The sequence below is a fragment of the Myzus persicae genome, unplaced genomic scaffold, assembly GCF_001856785.1.
Source record: "Myzus persicae strain clone G006 unplaced genomic scaffold, MPER_G0061.0, whole genome shotgun sequence".
NCBI classification, from domain to species: domain Eukaryota; kingdom Metazoa; phylum Arthropoda; class Insecta; order Hemiptera; family Aphididae; genus Myzus; species Myzus persicae.
In genome coordinates this window covers 106,487-132,777 of record NW_019101834.1, presented here as the reverse complement: position 1 = coordinate 132,777, position 26,291 = coordinate 106,487, and the positions used below count along the sequence as shown (strand labels likewise).

Here is a 26,291-nt window from a genome sequence, read left to right as displayed (position 1 = left end):
GAATTAAAATTACAGTACAATGTTTAGGCTAAAAAAATTTAATGATTTGTATTATATTTTTTTGTTGAATACACGTGGGGACATTGTTTTTGTTTTATTGTATTTTGTTAACAAATAAGTATGTTTTTTTAAGATCATGATTTTAGTAGCAGTTAACCTTTTTTTCGCATGAAGTAAATTCATCAAAATAAAGATAGTTCAAAGTTGTTGATTTTCATCACTTTGCATGGCAAATTGTAAGAACCTCATAAAAAAAAAAAAAAACGTTTAATGTAAGTTTAAAAACTTAATATACAGTACAATCGACATAACAGTAATTAGTTTAAGCACTTAAAATTTATTTTAGCATTAAAATTAAATTTTTGACAGAAGCTTAGAGTTAACAGGTAAGTGAAAAACGTAGCAATTCGTCCCATTTCGGGTGCATTAATCTCGTGTAGCTGGTATACAGTATACAGATTCGTAGGTACAAGTATCAATCCGTCCACGATAATTCAGATATGTTGTTTAATTGTACGTCCTATAATAATATAATAGTTACCTGAGTTCAGCGATCTAATTTCGCCAAGTGACTTTTTCGGTCGAACTATCATAATATTTTATGTTGAATTGTCACAGCTCGGGTCCGGTAAAATGATTTATGCAAATATTGCACTGAGTTACAATAAGGTGATTTTTTAACGTTAGTACGGCGGCGCCCGTTAGAAAACTTTTTGGGAACAATTGTTTCATTTATAAAATTCGAAGTACTTCTAAGACTTCCTATTTTTCATGTGTGTTATTTTTTAGGTTTCGCACTTTTTCGTAGCTGTTGTAATAATGACAGCCGCCATGATATATATATATATATATTTAATTTCATAATCCTGCTGCTGTATAGAGCGTATTTTTCTAAAAAAAAAAAAAACACAACACTGACGCACGAATACCGATTATTGAACCATTATAGTTTTATTATTTATGAGCGTTTAAAGTTTGGACTTTTGTATACGAATTCTCCGTGGTCATATCGCTCATTGATCTCGTGAAATCGCAGTTTGCTCTACTGAGATAGTGTCATTACTCGCCGACCGTGAAAACTTTAATGATTGCTATTAATAAATAAAGTCACATGAATATTGAACCGTCATCGGTTCGAATCAATCGATATTCGTAAGTAGGTGCTCAAAACTATTCGGGTTCAGCGTGACAGTACCTACCTATATGTATGCAAAATTAAAAAAGGTTCAACTGTTGTGTAAACTGCTGTTAAAACCACTAAAATTAAGTAAGTATAACTTGTTGGCTGATGAGTATATTATAATACAGTTAAATTATATTTTAATTATTATAAATACAGAGCAGTTGTTCACAAACAATCCAAAAATAACAACTTAATTAGTTTTAGCCGATTGTTGATTTAGGCCATAACATGATTATATTATAATTTATTTATTATATTATTTTAACAAAACAGTTTTGTATAATCCAACTACCTACATTAATAGCAGCGGCCCGTTGTTTTTTCAACCCGGTTGTTGTGGTTTTTGGCAGTTTTTGTATTTTGCTCTGCCCAAGCCCCGGCAGTAAAAAGTATTATAATATAATGTTACCTAGTCATCAAACTTTCCTTAAAATTAATAATTATTGATGTGGCAATGCCCAATTTACTCTAGAGCAGTGTTTTTCAAATGTATTGTCTTTTCTCACTTCATCGTGGCATATTATTATAAGGTATTAAAATTTTCAGCACAAATTCGATAAATATTTTATATTTCTAAACAAAGAGCAGTTCTAGAGCTGAGAAAACTCATCTCCTCCATCACACTTAAACATATTTTATTACCATTAAACTATTGGCATATATATATATATTTGTATTTAATATTTCATATTACCTACTAATTGTAATATACATTATTTTTACAGGTCTGTAAGCGAGTTCATATTTGGACAGCATACCTTCTTGGGAAACACTGCTTTATAGAAAATATTTGTACAATTGATTGCCCACTGTGTCTACTTGCGTTAGTATACGTCAATTTTATCAGTGAAATACCTAAATCAGGGCATTAATTGTATTATTAATCGTGTACTGTCGCAGGTACAGATTGCCGGTGTGGTGCGCGTATAATACTATGAAATAGTTTGTTAATATTGCATTAAACGAAAAACCACTAGAGAGTGAGATAGCGCACCAGGCTCTATGAATTATTATATTTGTGGCTCCGTGGCATACCTTAACTCCTGCTAGGTTATGAACCATGGTGAATTGTGGTCGATAGATTACTCGAGAGAAGTGGTCAGGATTTTCGCACCCCAGTGCCACATTATTATGTTCTTGCAATTTTTAATAAAATGTCAATTTTTGACAGTAAAAGTTAATTTGATACTAGTTTTATGATTAAACGGGAAAAACGAACTAGGCAGACAAACAGCTGTTGTTAATTAAATTTCAATCGCTGATATTTTAATAAACTGATACGAGTGACGACGGTGCAAGCTCACATTTGGTTGAATTTTTTCGGCTTACACGATTTACTCCGATTACCATTATGTACATGGTCCACGAACTCCAATAACAGAAAGTGTAAAAAAGGTGCATTTGCTGATTGAAGAAGTCGAACTATATCGATTGATTCGGATTGTTCTATTAAACATATTTATCGAAATTATAGTTTATACAAAAAAACTATGGGTCGGAATTTTGTTTTAGATACATAAAAATCGTTAAAAAGTTTGCAGATTGACAATTCACTGTAATGAGTAACAAATAATTTTCTCTCTTGAAAAAAAAGGATGATATCGCCACACGTCACTTCTCAAATGATAGGTGAAGTATTTGAAAAAATGGTCTGTGAGTAAAAATTCAAAATTCCAAGACAGACAGAATTTGAAAGAATCCATTGTTAAAGGAAAATTGATGGTGGGCGTGCTTAGTGAGTCGCTCTGAGTACTGTGGGCTCGGCGTGTGTGGTGGTGTCCTGGGTAACGTGCCGTCGCAATACCGTACAGTGTTTTCGGTTTGGTTTCGATCAACCACCGTCGTCTGTGCCGCGGCAGTCAACAAGTCGTTGCAGTTAGCGTCATTAATCCGTAGGTACCTACTAGGTTGATCGGTTTGGTTTTAAGTAAGGTGTATTAATGTGATTTGATCTACCGACATATTAGCCCAACTGTGTTTTCCATACATACTACCACACTTAATATTTGATAAAAATACATTTTACTGGGCCACAAGATATGTGTTGTTCACACCAGCAGTTAAAAAAATAAATGCAGTGTGACGTTGCTCAAAAATGGCCGGCCTAAAAAATGTCCGTCGGAGTGGTTGTTGTGGGGCGATAAGAGAGCACCGCTTATTCATGATATTATTATTGTTGTGATTTATTGTTCCTCCGCGCCGCTCGCTGTTCCGGCTTCCGTTTTCCCCGCCTCATAGCGATATATTTTTTTCGATTTTTTAGCAGCGACCGCTCATCGTTCGATGTCGATTTCACAGTCTTATCTCGGGAACCCACGAGCATATATACACGTCGCCGGGGTTCAGTGCGGTCCGAAACATATTAATATCGACGTTGAGAACGGAGCTTTGTACCCGATTCAACCGGAACACGGGACTACCGTAAAGACCATATTAACCGTAATGAGTAATAACCAGCTAATATCAAACATCAGTAAGATGTTTGAAGGGTTCATTTTTAAATTTCTAAATATTTCTATTGAAACTCGAGAAAAATTATTTGGAAGAAAGTGTTGAGGAATACTCGAATATTCAATAGGTACAATACAAATATATTATATAATAAAATTATATAAAAAAAAAATGCGATACTCGGCGATAGACAGAACCTATTCTAAATATCTACCGAACAGCTATACACTGGACAAACAATATTTGAACATCAATGCTCAAATACTTCACAACAACGGTTCTCGATATTTTTATAGCCAAGTACCACCTACACAGTTTGAAAATGTTCATGTGCCACTTGACAAAATAGCTTTTTTTTTGCTGATCAAAAACATATTCGTTGTCTTACGTGTATGGGATTTTATTTTATTGGGAATTGCCAAATTATAACAATATAATGCTCATTTAATGCAGAAAAATAAAACTAGATATGCACAATTATCATTCATATTATTATGATTAATATCAAATAAACGAAATGGTATTTAATGCGACTATGACCATTGATTCGTAGGATTTTTTTTTATAAAGTGATATTTTCTTCGAGTACCAACTATACAAGCTTTTTTTCACGTACCACGAGTGGTACGCGTACCGCATGATGAGAAACGATGCTTTACAACACTGATAATAACACTAAGTGCAGCGTACCACGCCGACCCGCTCTCCTCCTCACCCTCCCCCCCCCCCCCAACAACGCCGGGTCGGCGAGCGTTAAAAACCGTTTCCGTTCGGGCCCGGCGACTCTCGGGTGCCTCTGTGGGTGCCTCCGTCGGGACGGCGTAAAAATGTACAAAAAGGGTTGACGGCAATGCTCGTCGCACAGACAGACGACTATAGAGTCCATAAATAGAGCCGCCGCCGTGTAGAACACATTATTTGTATATTTATATTACACACACACAAGACTGTGATTATTATTACGCTGGGCTCGACGACGGCGGCGACTTGCGTGCGCATTTCCGGAGGGCGTTATGTTTCTTTTTAAAAATCATTTTTTTTTTTTTTATTCTCAGACGTGACTTTTTTTCCGTTCATAAAAACGCAGAAGACTCGAGTCGTTAACATTTGCAGAAATCGGAGAGGAGGGGTGGGGGCTTTGCCCACTAAAGAGTGTCCCGAGCCCACACCACCTCCCCTTAAAAACAAATAATAAACATTTTCAATGTTATTTTTCTTTACAATTATTTTCCAAAACGTCCGTAGAAGAAATTATTATGTATGATATTATGATTCTCTGTTAGTAATATTTTAAGTTTGGTATTCAATAATAATTGTTGAGCTTACGTCTACTGCGTAGTCGATTTGAATTCAATAATTAATTGTAGCTTAAGTTATAAGAAAAAACAATTCCAAGCGAAGGCGACTGGCAATATTTGAACAATTGTTTGGAACGAAGTTGTGAATATAAAATAATTTTTGAGTTTTTGGGATTTGAATAACTATTAAATAAAAAAAAATTTTAAAATTTTTCAACGTTATCTATAGTGACATTAAAATTAATTTTTATTGCATTTTAAGGATTAGTGCCCTAATTATAGTATTCGTTTTCCGTCATATTATAATATGGTTCTAACCCCATTTTACAGTGACTCAATATCCAGTAATATTGGTAGACGGGCACACGAATAACTTTACTGATAAGCGATAATATTATATAATATTGCGCTGTGATGTCATAGTTAGATTTCGAGGTTTTCGAGTTCTAGTTCGTTTGATTCTATGGTTTGAACAAGGTCGAATAAAATATTATACGTCACTATATTATTTAACATCCAAACGAATTTCATTATAAAAGCTCAAAACGTCCAACTTGGTTATTTGTCCGAATTGTGTAGTTAACTGTTCCGAACACACGCCACTCGGCCCTGTCCTGCGGCTGAAACGTCGCGAAGCCAATTCGTTCCGAAACGAAGGATTTCCTAACACCGCCTCGAGCCCGGTTGAAGCGCGGTTCGCGGTTATGTTGGACAAAATATATTATATAAATATATAAATATATACATGTATTATATTGCGTATGTTATGGCGTGTTTACCGCGGCGGTCGTCGGGCAAAACAAATTCGATCGATTTGTGTAATATATTTTTATTTTTTTTTTGCAGCTTTACTGCAAACAAACTGGGCAATACTGTACAATCTATACTATAGACATATTATAGCCGCGGTACCTACTGCAATAATATGTATCTGTGTGGGACTACCGAGTTATACCTATATACCGCTAAAAGTATACCACTCCGCTCTGTAGTTGATGAAACGTATGCATTTACAGAAATAATTACACATACACACACACAATATAATATATTGTTTATATATTGGTAGGAGGTATGCGTACATATGCGTTTTATTCAAATGAATGTATGGTAACAATGTACACGTCCGTTTTAATTAAAATTCCATTTTATAATTTTTCTCTTTTCGGCCGTAAAACATCGGGCTAAACGCAATAAAAACGAATGAGCCTGGCCTAAAAATAATAATCCTGTAGGTACGCCGTACATGGAATTAAAAAAGTCTTAAAAAATAATAAGGACACAACACTAAAACCGTAGAACGAACTGCGGCCGACATATATTATTATTATTATTATTATTATAGGATTTGGTTGCCAAATGCCTACGATTTAGTATACCTACAGAATGTTTTAATATATACAAATGTAGGTACGCAGTTGGTACAGAAATTACTGCGTTGTCGTCGAAATTCGATAAAAAAGAAAAAAAAACTTGTGTATAATTAACAATTTTATGTTGTGTGCTAGCGATGGTTGCATGGTAATTGCGTCTCGTTTTTGACAATAAATTCCAATAATACGACAGGTAGTAACACGTGAGACGTACGCAAGTCACCCTATCTGTAAATCAATATTTTTACAACAAGCGAAATAAGTGATGGGTATTGGATATTTCGGATAAAGCGCTAGGAATCCAGTGGTGTATTTACAGTGGTTGGGGGGGGGGGAGGAGTTGGTGATAGATCCCTTTGGACTTTTCTAAAATAACTTTTTGCATTCCAAGACAGTATTTATTTATAAGTGAGTATTTTATAATGCAGAAAAAAAACGGGTCCGAGGTAGTTGGCGATATTTTTTCGTACAATGTCTCAGAATAATAATAATATAATCAATGTTCAAATGTCCGATGGATATTCTGAGAAAATGACCATTAAATAATATTAAATCTCACTATAATATTTCATGTAATATTATCGTAGGTGTATGTCCTCACCTAGTTATTAATTATAATTTTATAGTCATAATTACTATAGCCTATAGTCAAACCCGTCTTAGGTCCTCTGCCTCGGGCCTTCAAGCATTTGTATAAAAATTTGAGCCTCACGTTATAAAACAATTATATTCTCACGCTTCGCTTAAAAAAAAATTCCCCTACTAAAGGCCGGACTATAGTTGTAATTGCTTTAGCCTTTAAACCGGACTTTAGTGATTTCACCTTATTTTAGGGCATGGTTTAATGGTTTAATATTAATGTTATGTGTTGTCCTAGGTAATAACTTTTACTCAAAAAATATGTTAGACTATATAGTTTAGTTTTTAATATATTTTCTAATTATTTTGATAAACAAGATAACTTACACTGATCGTAATTTATTTTTAGTATGTTTTAATAGTTTAACGAACGATCAAATATATCTAATAGAAGTAATTTAAGTTTTCTTACAAATATTGAGTTTAAAGATGGAAAGAATTTAGTGTGTCTACAAAAATTATTTGGTAAATATACGGAAACATAGTATACGATTTCATAGAGAAAATAATTGTTTTAACTACTGTTAATACATTTGAACCTCACTTTGATTCTGTTTTGGAATAAAATTTCTTTCAAATTAGAGGAAAATAATCAATAATTATAGCCAAATCGGCCGATCGGTGGACTATATTATTATTACGATCATTTTTGCTAACATAATATCATAACACGACACAATATAATAGTTACTGATAATATTTATATTGTAATTTATAATAATGATATTGGAATATTTTATTTTTTGATTACTAAAGATATTTAATTATAATATTATGTATCCAATTATTTTTTTTGTAAGTACATATTTTGTTAAATATATTTTGGGCATTGAAATTCGTTTTATAAAGTGAATACGAAAGTTGGGCTGCAGTTTATTTTAGATGCTGGACATTTGGAACACGTTATTGATTCAACTGCCGAAGATGCATTTTTTAAATAGTTTGTTACAAAAAAATCACATTAAGCATATAGTATTCATTTAATTTATATCTACAACCCCAGTATCAACCTGAAATATATTTTGCGAGGGGATTAATTTTTTTTTAAATAAATACCATGCTCAGTTGCTGACTGATTTTCGCAGAATTGGAGAAAACCATAATTTATATTTTATTAGTTTTTTATTATGTGAAAAATACTAACCGCGTTACAATTTATGAATACATTCGTATGAGAATCAAAAAAATATAACCAAACAACAATCTTGGACATGGGCTGCTGAACAATATTTTATTTCGATTTTTGATTAGGTATATTATCCTTGTTGGTTGTCGTATTTTTGTTTTTACAAACTTATAATTCGTATCATATAACCTAATATTAAAATTATTAAAATCTGTACAAAAAGTACTTTTATATTACTTTTAAATAGTCTTGGTTTGAAAATGACTATTTATTTCAAACCGAAACAACAAAAAAAATGTAAATAAATTATTGGTTCAATCAAAAACATTGTTAAAGAACACGTGGAAATTGATCTAGATACAGATGAGAATACAATATTAATAATCTACAACGATAATACGAGTACACGTGTTTAAATTCCCCGCCACTCAAAAAAATTGACAAAATCCTAAATACACCTCTGTAAAAATATCCATCTACATCGGGGACGGGACTCCTGACTAGTGCTGCTGTATTTATTCATAGATATTCATAAATTATTACACCTATATGCGTTTAGAAATTAGAGCTGTACGCTTACCAAACGGGTCTGTCCACACAGGCGCTTCGGTACATAATAATAATAATAAATAATAACAATACGACGTGTACCTAACACGCCGGCGAGACGGTATATTTTACTACGACGGGATTTTATTATTTCAAGAGCGAGGAAAATTCTCGGGACTTATTTCGTGCATGGATATTATACGTACACACGCGCACACCTTGGCCCGGGGTCGTACGGCATAATTATTAGTATTATATTTCTTCAGATTTCAGCGAAAAGCGGCACTGCAATCTTTCAAAGGTTTTACACAACACTGAAAAAATATTTTAATACGCACACCGTACAGTGTTCTTTTGCATGTTAATTCGTCGGCTGCAGAGGAGTCGTCGTCGGAGCGCGTTTAGCGATGCGTTAACACTCGTGTGTACAGTATATACATGTTTATATGGCTGCGAGTGTGTCTGTGAATATATGTACAATGTGAGTGTGTTTGTGTGAGTGTGCGTGCGTGTAGTCGTGAGCGCCGCGAACAAAAGAGGAAAAAAATGTACCGATGTACATATATAATATAATATAGTCGTAAAACATTTGCAAAAAAAAAAAAAAGGAAGAGGCGAGAGACGCACGTCGTCGTCGGTCGACGTTGTAGTCGATGGCGGTGGAGCTCGTTCGGTTTAATTTTTTTCCGTCCGTGTCCCGATAACGCGCAAACACGACACGCCCATATTATACAGGGCGATTCACGCCCGAGCATTATTATAACCTCCCCAATTTCGTACCTACCCCTGATTATCATTCGTTCGAGTTCTGATCTTTGACGGTTTCGTATCGGAAGCCGACATCTCATGAAGATCGCATGTATTCAGGCCCCTGGAGAGATGTTTCATATCAACTCACATCAGATTTTTTTTTCAAATAAATCCTCACTTTTTTCGGTTTATTTTAATTAATCGATTTTTTATAAATCAGCTATAGAAGGAAAAGTCGGGGATCACGAGTATAACTGAACCGCCTGATTGAGGTACGACGTAAGTCCATAAAAGGCGATTCTGAGAAAACAAGAAAAACTGTTTTAGAACTACCAGTGATTGGATACCGGCTTGGATGAATGTTAACAATCATTCGAAACATCGAAACGAAATAATAATAATAGTGATAGTGCAACCAATGTGCACAACCATGATATAGCTATAGTTACTTGAACACTCGAAATAAATAAGTTATTATTTCGGCCCACTTAAACTTGGAGTGATGAGCGATAACGACTTATGAGTTGTTCAGAGTACAGTCAATATTTCCGGGTAAAAGATTAAACAATAAATATACGTCCAAACGTAAAGGACACTGTTTCTAATGTTTCCATGTCAAGAATAGCCATAAGTCGAAAGTGTGAAGAGTGAGTTATCCAACAGGTAAGTACCTATAACATATTAATGGAAATAATGCAAAAATAAATGAACCCCCTATTTGAGAAACGGCGTAAATCCATAAAAGGTAATTTTGAGAAAACAAGAAAAAATGGTTTTTACCCTACCAGTAATAGATGGTTATTTCTCAATCATACTGATTATTATAAGTGGTAAAATTGAATATTTTTTTTTGCAAACGTTCACACATGATCCGTCTATTATTTGATAACGAATTCCGCTAAATTTCTCAATTTGTGATATTTTGTGACGTACGTCGTTTCTCAAATAGGTGGTTCAACTGGGGAATCGCCACCATGTATTAATTGATAATGTTATCGGTTTGTCGATATAATATTAAACTTATATTTGGTCATCGAAAAATGTCGCATACAAGTTATGGACAAAATCTGCAGAACAAACATTATAAATTGTTGGTCATGAAAGGCCACGGATCATGCATTGCAGCTTATGTAGGTACATATTTTATAATATTGAGCACATATTAAAAAAATATCATTATTTAATACGTTCCTATTATCCTATTATGTCATCACTCGAAAATGTTACTCTATAAACCAACAAATCTGAATGAATAAATAAATAATTACACTGAAAAATGGCAATGATAGGTACAAATTCAAGTTTTAAAAAATATATTTATGTTGTCTGTCTCAGTTTTTTTTTCATTTCTAAAACCTTCAGACAAAAATCACTCTTATTGTATCACATTTATAGTTGTGTAACTACACTTACACAATATCACCTAAATAAACACACTAATCATGTGCCCTATATACCTATGCACAATGATATGGATTTGAGTCGGCCCGAATCTATATTTTACCTAATTAATATTGTCTATTCAGTCACGACTACATAGACGTCTGCCTCATAAATATACCGCCCCGCAGTGCCCATAATAGTAATATAATATCGCGTTGTTCGTTAACCGACCGGAAATAAAAAATAATCTCGACACCTCTCCTCCAGCGGCGTGTCGGAGGATTGCGGGGGGGGGGGGGTGGTTGCGGTGTTCTCGACGACGGGTCGGTGCTCGGTGCAGGGCCGATGGGTGGACGCGAGCCGGCGATAAGCGAAAATTAAACCCGACGAGATATAAGTCACCCACCACCCGCCACACGCCCACACCACCCAAGTCGTGTACGTGCCTCGGCAGCTCGCCGCCGCCCGCAACGCTGAGAAAATGATTTTTCGCCCGTCCATCATCATCCGCGGCTTTTATAACACACCCGCCGCGCACCCACACATACGTATATACCACACACACATACATGGGTTAAAACGTATATGACTTGTGTCACACGTGCTGTGTGAGTACATCTATGATCTATATATATATATATATGTGTGTGTATATGACTGCTTCAGGCGAGTATATACGAGCACGTATACCTGTATATGTATACATTATTTTACACGTATATAATACATATATATATATATACTGGCAGTGAGTACGTGCGCTGTAGCAGTGCCCATAGTATATACATATATATATATATATATATGTGTGTGGGTACAGTATATACACTTATATACATACGTGCGTTCGGATCAATTTGGAGACATGTCCTCTGGCTGAGTTATAATGGCGTGCAGTCGGGTTCGTCTCAATCTCGCAGCAGTTCGGCGCAGTTACTTAAAATACACCCCACAAATTTGTGTGCGCATAATACTTATTACCATCATATTATACCTGGGTATGCGAAGTGCATGCTTTTATGATACACGTCAACAAATATCGTGACATACTATACAGAACGATTAAAAGTGAGCACAACACATCTCTCGCGGTGTGTCAAAAAGTTGCGGGTAGGTATTTAAAAATATAATTATACGACGACGGATTTTTTTCGGAAAGAGTTTTATTTTTTTTTAACGACAGGCAGGTATTATATTATATAGTTCTATGACGAGATCCACTTTTGTCTCAAAACCACGGAACTGATTATTAGTTAAAAAACAAATATTTTTAATTTATAAGATTTATAGAGGGCCCGGGCAAACATTTCGTACAGGGTCCCAAGTTTGTGTGTGGGGGCCCCGGGTAGGTAAATACGGTTTTTACCAATTTCCAACGCGATGAGCTGTTAAAAAAAAAGCTCGGTATACACTCTTTACCTGTATGATGTTATTGCGTGTCTAAATCAGTGTACAGTCGGTAAATCATCCAAGTACACCAGGATGGGGTTCCTACCATATGAAAAAAAATGGCCTCCTATAAGGCTCTAATTATAATATTATACATACGGCTCACATTTTTTGTGTTCAGGATAATATTTTAATAAAACCCACCTGCATTTCACTAAGTCGACATATTTTGGGTCACCCGTATGTTTGTCCGGGAGATAGCACCTACAATGAATATTATATTTCGTACACAGAAAAGACGCGGAAATAAACAGTATCGTTTATCAAATAACAAAATCTAAATAAATGATTTTGCAGCGACGTGTAGTTGCGGCCACAAATGTTTTTTTTTGTCTTATCTTGCGAGCAGAATTCGAGTAAAATATGACAAAAGAAACAACAGGATGTTAAAAACTGATATTTTTCGGATATTCCAACTATTACTCTACTAACTATTTCTAACTCTAACTTGTCGATTGTTTTTTATTAGACAAAAAACGTGTGTACAGTAATTGTTCGAAAAAAAAATAGTCCATCCAAATCCGCAGAGGAGAATAATATTGAAAAATAAAGGGCGTAAGTACATTTTTTCAATACTTTTAGGTATCTCGGAGTTCACAACTTTCGACTCACGAAAAGTCCATTTAAGTCCAAGGTCATCCAGCTGAAATATTTAGTGGTACCTATCTTAGCTCGAACGCAATGCAGACACGCGAAACGAAGGCAGGAAATATTCTCCGACGACTCGTTATCTCGAACACGCAAGTCGTCGGCGTGTGCATAATAACAATATTGCGTGCAGATCATGTACGGCTGCTGGGACAATGATTCTGAACGAAACTGCCTTGGCGGCGGAAGCATCCGTTTACGAGAAACGTCTTATTCGAGCAGTGAGCTGAGTGACGTTTTTTTCCCATCTAGATATGATATTGTGATGTTGAATTTTAGAAATTTAATCGTTTAAAAACAAAACCTAAAAACATCCTAAAAAAAATGAAGTCTTGTAAAAAATGAACGAATCCTCGCCCATTAAAATAAAAATAAATAAACTTGTGTATTAATTGGTCATAATATTATGATAGATCCAAATAGAATTTCGTAACAATTTTACACAACCAACCGTGTACACAACCACCGGCATATTTATTACAGTATCGGTCAAAGTTCAAATTTTCAAAACAAATTTTCACACAAAAGAAATGAGAAAATAATATGATATTACAAATATGTGATTAGATTTTAAAAGGTTTATAATATAATTAATGATGCGTCCTCGGGAGTCCCCGTGTCATTATATTAATTAATGATTATGATAAAATTAACCTGCAGATTTTTATTTTTTGCTACCAGCAGCCAGAGAGTTAAAAAATAAATTTCAAACAAAACGTTATTCGCTGAATATTGCTTTTCAGTGAAATATGTATCATACTTGTATATACATATACCTACCATGAATTATGTTTTCATAAATTCGGATAATTAGTAATTATAAACTCCTCGTTGATGATGATAATATTATAGTTTTATAAAACGTAAAAGGGTGTGGATTTTTTTTTATCATTAATTTTACATTAATCAAATCGGCAGGTTAATATCGTTTTGTTTACAAACTATAGGGTTGAAATTAAATTTGGAAGTGTATGATTTTAAAACAGCGTGCACCGTGGACTGGGTGGGGTGCTAATATAAATTGATTAAATCTAAAATACAGCAGGTTAAGGTTTTTACTTACGGAATTATATTTTTTTTTCATTATCTACTTTCTTTAATTAAAAACGTAAATGGACAAAGGAACGATGGGTGGATGACGTTCAAGGATATTAAAGTAATCAGAGTAAGGTATTCGTTAATTTGATTTATTTTATTCAATCCCTTGCACGGGAATCGTTCGAAGATATAGTATTTATAAATTTGCTGTCCAAACGATAAAAACTAATAGAAACCACCCCATTAAACAGTGAAGAAAACATTTTTTAGTAATGATAATAATTTTCATCTAATTCATATTAGTTTAAATAAATGAAAAATACAAATTTTAACTTCTCTGCTTAGATTGTGACTAGCAAATTGAATATTGCCTATTGTAAAAAATGACAGAATATAAAAAAATAAAATATTAATTTTTAGGTAATAAGTGAATGGATTCGTGAGAGGATACCAAAGACAGTTTGAAAAAAAATATATCCTTCCAGTGCAACATTTACAGTCACTGTTGCTCTCTCATAAGTACGAAATTGCAGGAGCAACACAAATATTAAGTGGTGTACACAAATACTATTGACCATCGCACGCATTGATGTGCTCTTTGTATCAAAGTGCTGGAACGTTCAGTAAAAACAAAAAAATATTTAAATTTCTGGCTCGTTATCGAATCGCAGAAAACTCGGCCTGGCTGCAGCACAGCAAGAAAAATAATATTATATGGATATCATACAATATTATATTATTATACTCTCAGAGTCTTCTGCGATTTGTCATGTTTTACCCACCCATTGGTTTCATAATGCGTCAAATGTACGAGTACGTAATAATATTTCATATAACAAAATTACCGTGAAAACGTAATATCGTCAAAGCCACGTGCAGCCTCGCACTGCTGCGCGAAACATACAATATTATGAAGTCGAATTATATTTAATTAGACGACATATTCGCAACGTGCATAATATATTATTATTTTCTGTACAATATATTACTCTTATCATATTATTATTATTATTATTATTATTATTATTAAACGATGTTGCAGATGATGTGATTTGACGTAACGCTGTACGGCGATGTCTCTTACGGGGAAAATTGTCAAAGAAAGTCGAAATCGAAACGTATTCGAGTACACACGGCTGCAGTGCATACGAGTATACATTTATGTACTTTCCACGCTGATGCGGCTTTAACAGTCACTCGGACGGGAAAAGTTCTTCCCGATAAATTTTGAATGAGCGCCACGAAAACCGAAAACTTAGTCTCTCACTAATTCATATTCATCATAGACCTACCCCGGTATACCGAGACCGTGACGGCGACGGTCACTGCGAAAACCTTTGGCCAGAGACTGAGCATATATTATTAAACCTATATAGACATAGGAGCTCTGTGCAGGCTCGAGGCCGTCTGCGTCTTTCGCAACTTACCCATGTACCTACTTGTGCTCCGAGAAAAAATTTCGATTTTCAGACAAACTCGACTGTCCGAGTTCAGAGGTCAGAGGTTGTGGCGGTGGATGGGTGTGCACACGCATGACGCACTATAATATGTGTGTACGACGTAATGAAATCACAGAGGCGGCGGCGGGGAGGACATATACCGACCAAGGGTTGGGTGCGACGACGGTGCGTTGATATAATTTGTCTTGCGAACACCGCAAGTCGACTCACCGGCGTATAAATGCGTTATGCGTGGACACATAAATAATTTATAATATTATACTTTACGAGATATCAATCGTCGTAGTTGACTTTGCGTCTTGTGAAGTTTTAACGACAACGTCCAATCACGAGTGGCCAGTTTGTGGTGTTGGGGGGTGGGGGAAACCCGGGGCTCTCGCCGTCTGCGGAAAAATAATAATACAGTAGACGCCGCTTATAAGACTCACGGATATAAGGTTCAGTCGCTTATTAGACTCAAAATCGTCTGGAACGGACCGGACGTATCAAAATACATTTAAAAAAAATCGGGTATAAGACTCAAATTTCGTAAAATAAATAGTAGAAAATAAACTTTTTTGGTTATAATTTATAAATAAATTGGTATTGAAAAATTAAATAATATTCGTGTTGATTATTCCTAGTTTCTGTTGGTACCTTATAACGTACAATAATTTTTATAGCAGATAAAAGTTCATATTTATCGCAACGATTATCGTTATTATAGTGAGGTATCTGATTATCTGGCGGCTGCACAGTTATCGTAATTACGGGTACATAAATACACATACGTATATACCTAACCTTTATAATTTTTTATTAATGTAAAATTTTTATAATATTTTTATATGTAATATTTACCTATTATAATTTTAGTTTTTTTTAGCAGGATTATTAAATTTATTCAACAATAAAGTATGTAATATGTAATATTATGTGTTAAAGTATTAAAATCAAAGCAAAATATGTAGTAAAATAAAATTTATAAATACGTAATTAATTTTTTTTTCCACTTCGCCTATAAGATTCATTCGGTTATAAGACTCACTTTGTGCTGGTCCCAAAGTGAGTCTTATAAGCGGCGTCTACTGTATATGGACTTTTAGATTAAATATTCATTGAACGTTCATATACCTAGCGAAAGGATGCAGAACGCGTGCGATGAAGATAATTCCTGCACACTGCAGATGGAGTCAATACTAATGACATCCGTAACAAATCAAGTTTGGAGTGTAACGAAGACATTTTCAGTACCTACTGATAACTCGAATAAAATGAAGACCTCCCGTGGAGATCGGTGTATGTTACAATATTTTCAAAAACCGTTTTATTACATTAATTGATACAACTCAGTGTTGACAACACATCGTGCTACATTATGTATGAATAAACGTACATTAAGAACTCCGAAAATTGATTGCAAGAAAGCGTTTACGTATAGATGTTAGACTATTTGGAACCGAAGTACCGCGAATTCTACATACAATTATATAGTCAACAATAAAAACACGCAAATTTAATAATCATATTATAATATATTAATTTTTGTTGTAATTACCTAACCATGTACTAAACATGCACATAACTGACTTCAGTAGTCTATATACAGTTATTTGTCTCCTCTGAACAATTTCATTTTTGTAACATACACTGATCTCCACGGGAGGTCTTCAAATAGAAAACAGTAAAATATGTTTGTACTACCTATAACCGACGGCAGTATACACATTGATCATTGCAGTGCGTCTTGTTCTAATTTATGTCTTAGTGACAATCAAAGATTATATAATTTTTAATTAATATGCTCATCCATAGCGTATATATATATCTGGTAATATAAAACTCGTTTTTTTATGAGCATCCCTATTTTATTTTACATCCACTCTAAAGTTGAAAATGCCTGAAAGAAATTGTATTCACGTGCAAATAATTTTAAATTAATTTTGCAAAGTAAGAAAAATTACGATATCCCGTGAGGTGATTATTACAAATGTGGTCACATCAGCAGTATAGGTACCTATTTAGCAAATATTATTGTCAAAACCACGACGGACATAGCCACCATTAATATATAGTAATTAATAATAATAATACCGACTTAAAAATATGGTGCATTTAAGTTTTAACTAAATTATCGTATGATAGGTATTCTCCAAAAGTATGATTTAATAGTATCGAACTGTGAATTTTCTGGTGATATTTCTTGTCCGTTGGGTACACGAGCGCGGGACACGCTAGACCAGCAATTGCTGTCAGTTCCCAGCCAGGTGCAGTGTTCGTAACATTATAGTGCTGAGCACCCTCCCCCCTCCCCTAATGATGTCGTGTCGTTCACGTGACGAAATGGAAAACGTAATTGGATTTTCGGGCAGTGGAAAGGCGAGACATACGTCGCATAAATAAGGAGGCAAACCGTTAAGACCGGGTCAGCGAAACATTTTTCGGTTGCTGCTAAGTGCCTTCGCCCGACGACGCTGGCTGTACCGTATACCACACGTATACCAACTCACGCACACACACGCACACACACACACATACCTCCGAGCTCAAGTCACATACGTGTACGCGTGCACCTATATATTATACGGTATATGGCTTACCAGGTGGTACTTAAATCGGTACCTACCTAAATACTGGTTGTTGTTGTTGTTGTTGTTGTTATTGTCGTCGCCGAGCGGTGGATAGAATAAAGTGTGCGGCATGTACGTATGTATAAAATACACTCGCGTGAAAAACGCAATAACGGAGTGGTTAAGTCGAGTTAATAATAATAAAAGAAAAAAAAAAAAACCAATAATAAAACGGAGCGTGGCAATAACGCGACGAAATCGCGGACATTTTTATATAGAGTTTTAAAAATAGCGGAGACTAACGCCCGCCGCACCACCATCATAATACGATTCACGAGAGTTTTCCGCTTGTCGTGTGCGGTACGTAACGATGCGTAATACTAGATACATACACATATAATATTATTATACGAACCGAGTGACGTTCTAATAATATTATATATATGCGAGTCCGACGCGTAAGATATTATTATTATAATAGTTATTACGGCGGCCGACGACGACACATTGACGGTGACGACGACCGATAATGGTATCCGCACCGTCTGCGCCGATCTACGAAGCCTCCGACACATTATTTGTAGTTCATATAATAGGATATAATAATATCTTATACGATTTGGACGTCATATACCCCGAGTCACCGTAATCTGCATAATACGGTTCAGTAGTCGCAACACCCGCCGGGAGTGATGATACGTTTTTCGATGGCATAAATTGGTACGTCGGACGATCTCGCGATCAGAACATTAATATGCGGTTTAGGTATTAGATTACAGAGCCGTTTCAAGTACGAACCGCGGCTGCCGCGCGATACACGATCTCGAAAATATAATAATATGATTTGAACACTGCCGACGATGACCCACGTATGGGCATGATTTTTACCGAAAGTTCTACGATTAAAAGTTTGCATAAGACTTCGAAGAGGAAAAATCAATGGCAACATACGTTTTGGATTTTTTTTGTGAAGTAGGTCGTTTGGAGAACATAAATAAATCGTTTATTCGATGTGATAGGGTTCGAGTAGTAGAAGAATAAGATTTTCGAAAATCTAAAAAAAAACGAGGACTTGTGCTATAATATAGTAAGTAGTAACTGAACATTCAAACGCCCACTCATATACCGCTGTACGACAAACAACACTTTTAAAAATAACCGGTGTGTGTAAAATACGGTGTTCATAACTTATTTTTATTCTATATCGTTAAACTGATTTGACCAAACGTGTAGGTAACCCCCCCCCCCCCCCCCCCGTTTTTTTGTCAATAAACTATTCGTATTATTTCGATCCCTTATCCCGTTCCTCGTCTCGCTCACTGCAGAATCAACGCTGTTCTTCAAATAATATACAAAGAGAAATACGCTGGCGATTTGTAAGGCGGCGCTGTGTACATACTATAATATTATTGAAACACACACACATATATATATATTAATAAAGACATTTACCGACTGTCGGGTACACGAAGAAACGGTGCGCGCTCTAATACATTATAAGCACAAAAAGACTTGTCACGCGCACCGACGACGGACGAACGGAAAGTTGCCGTCTAGAAATCGGATTGCTATTTACGCGACATCGGTCGTATATTCGGTATTATATTAATACGTATACAAAGTAGCTGTACGACCAGGCTTTGTCCGGGAAAAATTGGACAGACATAGAATACCCAGCTATGTGATGTCGGCGTGGATCTCGGTTTTAGGAAACTTCAGTTAATATGCTGGAAAATCGGTCCATCGGCGTATACCTCACTTTGTGAACTCTTATTCGACCGAGGTCCGTCCGTGTTGGATTGAATGTAGTACGTGGTATAAACTATACTCTCTAAACTTTCCCGATATTTCTAAGAACGACCTCTGAAACTTTCATCGAAATCGGTTGGAGTAGTTTTTCAGTCTTCGAGCTACAAACATAAGGACATTGGCTTTTCATTTGATGTTCGTTAGATTAACAAACAAACAATTAATTGAATATACAATTATGTAATTTGATTTTAAAAATAAAACGCGTAGCAAAGCAGGGTGGGTCGGCAAGTATAAATCAATTTTTTTTTTAATTGTATTATCGTGACCAACGACTGCAGTCTGCAGTACTGTGAAATATATGAATAAAAAAACTACTCGATTTTCATGAGTAAAAAGGAAATTCACGTGTAAGCCAATCTATAGCGGTGGAGTTGAATAATGAAGCTTAAAACATTGAGAGTCTCAATAGGACTTTATCGACGTGTTTTTTTTATCGAAATCGGTCCATAAGTTCCTGAGATTAGCCTCCAGTGAAAACAACTCATTTCACATTTATATAATAATATATATAGGTACCCACTAGTAGATAACATAACATCTTATATAGAAATATAATAATTCAGTGAAACGTACATGTTATCACAAAGCAACAAACACAAATCGTATTGTCGAGAAAATTCCATTAATTATAATTACATAAAAATTCTGAGACTTCTCGGTTCTTCAATGAAGAATCCACGTGCTCCTCGACCGACCGTCACCGTCCAACAAAACGGCCACAGTTGCCAGTGTTGAAGATCAATGGAAAAAAAAAGAAAAGAAAAGAATCGTGTCGAACACATACGCCGTGTGAACGGACGCACTTTCTGTTCGTGGCAAACAAACGCGGATTTCAGCTCGAAATTCGGAGTGGAATGCGTCTGACAGTAACATTATCGTCAGCTGTTGTTATATTTTTATCGTATGATATTTCCCATCTCTCGTCAGTGCTTTCGTAAGCATATTATACCGTCGTCGCACTTATACAATATATACATGATGACCGATCGACAGATTTCGTTTGGTGGACGACGCGTCGCACCATCAAATGTATCATTGTGGCGTTTCGAGTCACAGCAGCGGGCTGTTTTACCGAAAGGGATTGCGATTTTCTGTATTTTCCGCCGTCGCCGCCGTCAATAATACTGCTGTGATGCCAGACCGCGTCCCAAGTTCTAACACACACAATTTATTGATTGTTGAAAAACCTCATAAGTATTATACACGTAAAACAGATATAATAAGAGTGAAATTTCATAAAAAATACGTATTCCGAATACTATGGTGAAATGTTTAATATTGTTATATCGTTTATCAAAACTTCAACAACTTTTATTCGTAATGCTTACTCCGTTATTTTTTAATAAAAGCGAAACTTTAAGTTCAATATTGCTAAGATTGCTTTATATTTTTAATTCAACATTTCAAATACTTCCATTATTCAAAACACTTTACAAGATTAACCAGAAATAAAACGATAAGTTATTAAGTTATAATAACCACTATGCTGAATGTAAACAGTATTTCCTACAACAGTTTTAGGATATTTAATTAGTTTTGATAATCGCTGAAATCGGTATTTTCTACACATAGGTACTACTACTATGTACGGGCCGAAATCGAGGTATGAAAAATAAAAAAGGTAACTTCAGGCTTCGTCAATATATTGTATACTCGTATAACGTATATTTATAGAAATTTAGATGTGTTCTATTTCAGGCTTACCAATCGATGAGGATTCAGAAAAACGGATTCGAATACGTCGTGAAGTCTACTCGTAATCGACTTAACCACATTTCCGATTTGTTTGCCTAAAGTTAACCAAAAAAAATTGAATACGGCAAGACAAGCTTTAAAGTTCTTATTTTGTAAATTCACTCGGGTGTGTCTTGTTGAGAAAAAATCAAAAACGAGTGTAAATGGATGTCAAGTAAAGTTTGCGCAGAATTCAAATCTGCTTTCATAATATTTATTATTAGATCGATTGGTGCCTACTTTCGAAACTGAATACGTCATATATTTTCTATACTGTGTGTGTGTGTTAGAGAAGACCACTTCGAATTATTTAGTTAAGTTTGTAATTGATTATTTACTAAAAAAACCATCATGTTATATAATATATTTAATAAAATATTTTCGACTTGATTGTTTAACTGATTTCAAAATCATTAAATAATAATATGTAAGGTTATACATGTCTAATTATTTTAATCAAGTACGGAGATATAGATAAAAAAAAATATTGATAAGTCGTTGTAATTAGTCCCATAAATCTTAATTAACATGTTTTTAATTTTGATAATATTTCCAAATTTAAACACATTTAATTGCTTATTTTATGTATCGGTATCATTTTTAATTTTCTTGAGCTGAATTACAGTTTTTTTATTTTTATTTTTTCTAAACAAATATTATAGGTGTTTTGCTGTTTTGCCGACGAAGCGCTATTCTATAAAATAATGCAAAATGTGTTATTTTTCAACAAAACCGATTGCCAATTTTTTAATTACGACTAACCTAACGATTTTGTGACAATACAATGCAATAATGTATATTATTTTCCATAAAAATCTATGCCAATAGTATAACACACTAACACAGGTATTATTATTATTATTATTATTATTATTATTATTTATTATTATTATTATTAATAGTATTACCACAGATTAAATACATTATTATTATTTTTTATTTAATCTGTGGTATTACACACAATAATATGTAAATATTATACGCAAACGATCTGCATTTCGGGAGTTGACTAAATTATTGCAATTTTTTTTGTAGTCTCGTCACTATATTATATGCATACACTGCAACCAACTTGACCTACACATGACGGGACGGGATGATTCAACGACATTTTACGCACCTAGATGTACGAAATAATTTTGTATAACGGCACGTCGTCAGCCGACGGGAGTTTAAAACGGTCGATCGTATCTGCAGACAGTTTTCCGCTTCCTCTTCTGCGGCGGTTTAATAACCGCGTTTGCCCGTATAATGTTATACCGGGTAGGTCGTAACGATAAATTGGACCATTGCGCCTTTCGGGACTGAAAATGTGCTCATCGTTCTCGTCGGAATGCCGAGAGACGCTTGCAGTTGGATACCTATTTATAAGCCGTGCTGCAGGTCGATACGCAATAATAGTAATAACTCTAATGATAGTAATTATTGTTATTGTGATTAGGTGTACGCGGTCGTGTGCGGTGCATCGGTGCATTCCGTCGGCTGCAGTCGTATAGTATTATATCGTTTCATATTATCATTACGCAAGACGCTCGTATTATAAGTCTCGGCCGTGTATATAATAATAATAATAATAATAATAATAATATAGAGGTAGGTACGTAAGAGCGAAATAATATTATGAATTATGATGTACGCGCGCGGTAATATCACTATAACTTCGTCGTCGTTAAGTACGACAATTAAATCGTATACCTTACAATATTATATATATGTATGTACATACCTACGCGTGTGTATATTAGCATAAACTAAACGACAACCGCGCCGCCGCGTTATCAATGAAACGCGATCGCCCAGAGTCGTAAAAAGATATAATACTAGTATAAAATTATAATTTAATAATACAATATTATCATGGCGAGTACCCGTGCACAAAGGCCGTCTCCGCCGCTGCATCGTGCGTATCCGCCGGAAACGATAATTCAGAGTTCGAACGACGTGCCATTACGGTTGTTTTTTTATATTTTTTATATATTTTTTTTTCATCCGCGGCGTCGTCAAACACGTAGGTATTATCGTACCAGACGGCGGCGTGTGCAATGTATTTTCGTAATTTATTACGCATAATACTATATACAGGTGTATATATGCATAAAAAATTATAGCACACGTGATGGCGTATAAATTAAATCCACGGCCGTAGTGTTGTATTAGGTCTGCAGTGTGGTGTCTGCGAAGCTCAATCTCGGCGGTGTGTGTGTGAAAGGGGGGGGGGGGGTAATTTGTATTCCGATTTCGTGTGCACACTTGGCTTTAATAAAACGACGATGTACGGACACAGACATGGGCGGATCCAGCCCGTGTTTAAGTGAGGGGAGGGGGTTATTTTTAGTGTTTTTGTCATAATGTAGAAACGGATAAATGAGGCGAATGGATCAACCACCGAACACAGATATAGTATGATTATCGTTACCTCCGATATAGTTTGATATCAGGTCAACTCTCACTAACAACTAAAGCCAATACAACTCAACATTTGCCATGCCGGTGCATTGCGTCTTCTCATCAACTGCAGTACCTATTGCTTTTTTTCCTTTTTTTTACACCGTACTTATGTTGAAGAAATTAAAGAAAATGTGAAGATAAGTTGTGTTAATAACTAATAAGTGACTGTCGCGATTTATGTCTATTGCTATTATTATTTTATGGTCTTAAAATGATTGCAGTATACTGGCCAGCTGCAAGTATAGGAGCCGGCATAAAATGTGCATGTTCGCTGCAATATCGCCAGTTCCTTTTTAGGCTATGGGTAATTGGTACCCAATTGAGTGATGTAAGTGTCAGTACACGTAATGAATAATCAACCATTCAATTATAATTATTCACCGTGATCACCGTTTATTCGACGTGAGAGAACACATCAGATTAAAAAAAAAATAGGTCATTGGAGCCAAACTCTTCACGACACCTGCCGTATCCGTAAATATACGACTGAACAGTCGGCCATTTCAAATCACAAATGCACTGCCACCGTGAACCGTCGAACTTACGTTTATACGAGCACAGTTGGGAAAAAAAACAGTAAACATTTACAGAGCACAACATTATTTACTCATCAATTCTACAGACCTATTAATCGACACTTTTGACAAACAATCTCCAGGGGTAGTTCATACACCCTTAATATAATAAATCCCTCTCTGATATTTTCTTATCGATGTACCCACACGTTACCACCTAGGCACCCTTTGCCCGTAACCACGTTTTAATACTTTGGTATATCGGAATAACTCGCAGATCAGCAGCGACCGCGGTTTTGGTATACATTAGTGTTAAGCGTGCGACGACGACGATTTCGAAATAGAAATAGAAATCGATGCCGACTGTATTAATAATTTTTTGACCGGAAGCGTTAAAAATAATAATAGTTGGTTTCGAAAAAAAAATATATATAAAACGGAACTCGACAGACGAGACAATTGGACGCGTTTCACGGTGTGACGTACGGACGTCGGTGTTCGTTAATGGACTACTATTACAAATTAACATATTATTCGCTGAATGTAAATGTATAGCATGTATATATATATGTATGTAGTTAGTGACTCATAAAGTCCCGATTGTTTAAAAATGTCTGTCAAATTGGTCGATTGTATAGATTCATCTGTTACGCTTCATTTATCCAAGTTGTCTATAATTTTAACATGTTTTTCACCTCTGAAACGATCGCACTATGCAACTATTTGTACGCATAAATATTGGTAAATAATATTATATAATATAATTCGATTCTTTATAAAAAGTTATAATAATTATTATACATTGATTGTAACAATTTTAAATAAAAACCATGAAGGCTGTTAATAAAAAAAAAATTATACTCTTTTGGACATGGTACTCTATTTGATTACAAAAGAAAAATCAACTATCTTACTATCAACCTGCTATTATTAATTTTACGATAAAAAATGCTTATATTTCGTTTGTAACTATACAAATTATTTTTTGCAACCATCGTGGTGTGGTGCAATATTGTAATTTCGTTATTATTAATTAATTTTTCCTGCGAAAATGTAGCATTATGATATTGCTTATCAAATATAAAATATCTGAAATTCAATATTCAAAGTTAAATAAAGCACGAATCAAAATCGTAAAAAAAAATAATTTAAATACCTACAATGGAGTTAACAATATATATAATATAAAGTAATATGTATTTTAGCTTGGCTTATTATAAATTAAATAAAAAAAATATTTAATTAAATTCTTTTGGTTAGGAATGATGGCGTTTTTTCAGCTATACCTACACATTTTATGTATACAATTAAGTTTGTGAAGTTAATATTTGTTATTAACCTTTTCCTCCTCTGCAATGCTTACCTCGAAATGTATACGAATAAAACGCTTATAGTTTACATTTCAATTTTCGAATTTATTTACGTGAGCAAAGAAATGAATAAATGTTGTAATAATAATAACAACACATCCTGAAGTCCTGCTCTGATATTTCGTTTAAATCGAATTCGGATGTTCCTTATTTTATTGATACCGTGAAATTACATAGTACGAAGAGTTAATACAATGTTTAAAAAAAAAAAAACCAATAATAGAAAACAAGTATTATAATATTATAAGCCCACCCACCCACGAAAGATACACACGACGAGCATCAAGCTCGAAACTTATTTTGTTATAAAATAATAGTACCTACCTTTAATTTATGCGAGCCCGGCAAACTATAATGACTCATAAGTTATAATGCTTACAATTAATATTGATGCATCAACTACGTGCAGTTAAGTAAATTAATCACAAAATACGAATTTTCGGCGTTCTATTGTTTTTTCCGTTTCGAAATAAATTATCAAAACGTGCAACGGCTCAGCTCAAACTTTTCGTTTTA

At 34.7% G+C, this 26,291-nt stretch overlaps 1 protein-coding gene across 3 annotated transcripts in view; it reads right to left on the bottom strand.

The window, feature by feature from the left end:
- The window catches only part of LOC111030554 (protein TANC2), a 190,475-nt gene that overhangs the window by 163,424 nt on the left and 760 nt on the right, over positions 1-26,291 (bottom strand). The gene's annotated exons all lie outside the window — the stretch shown is intronic.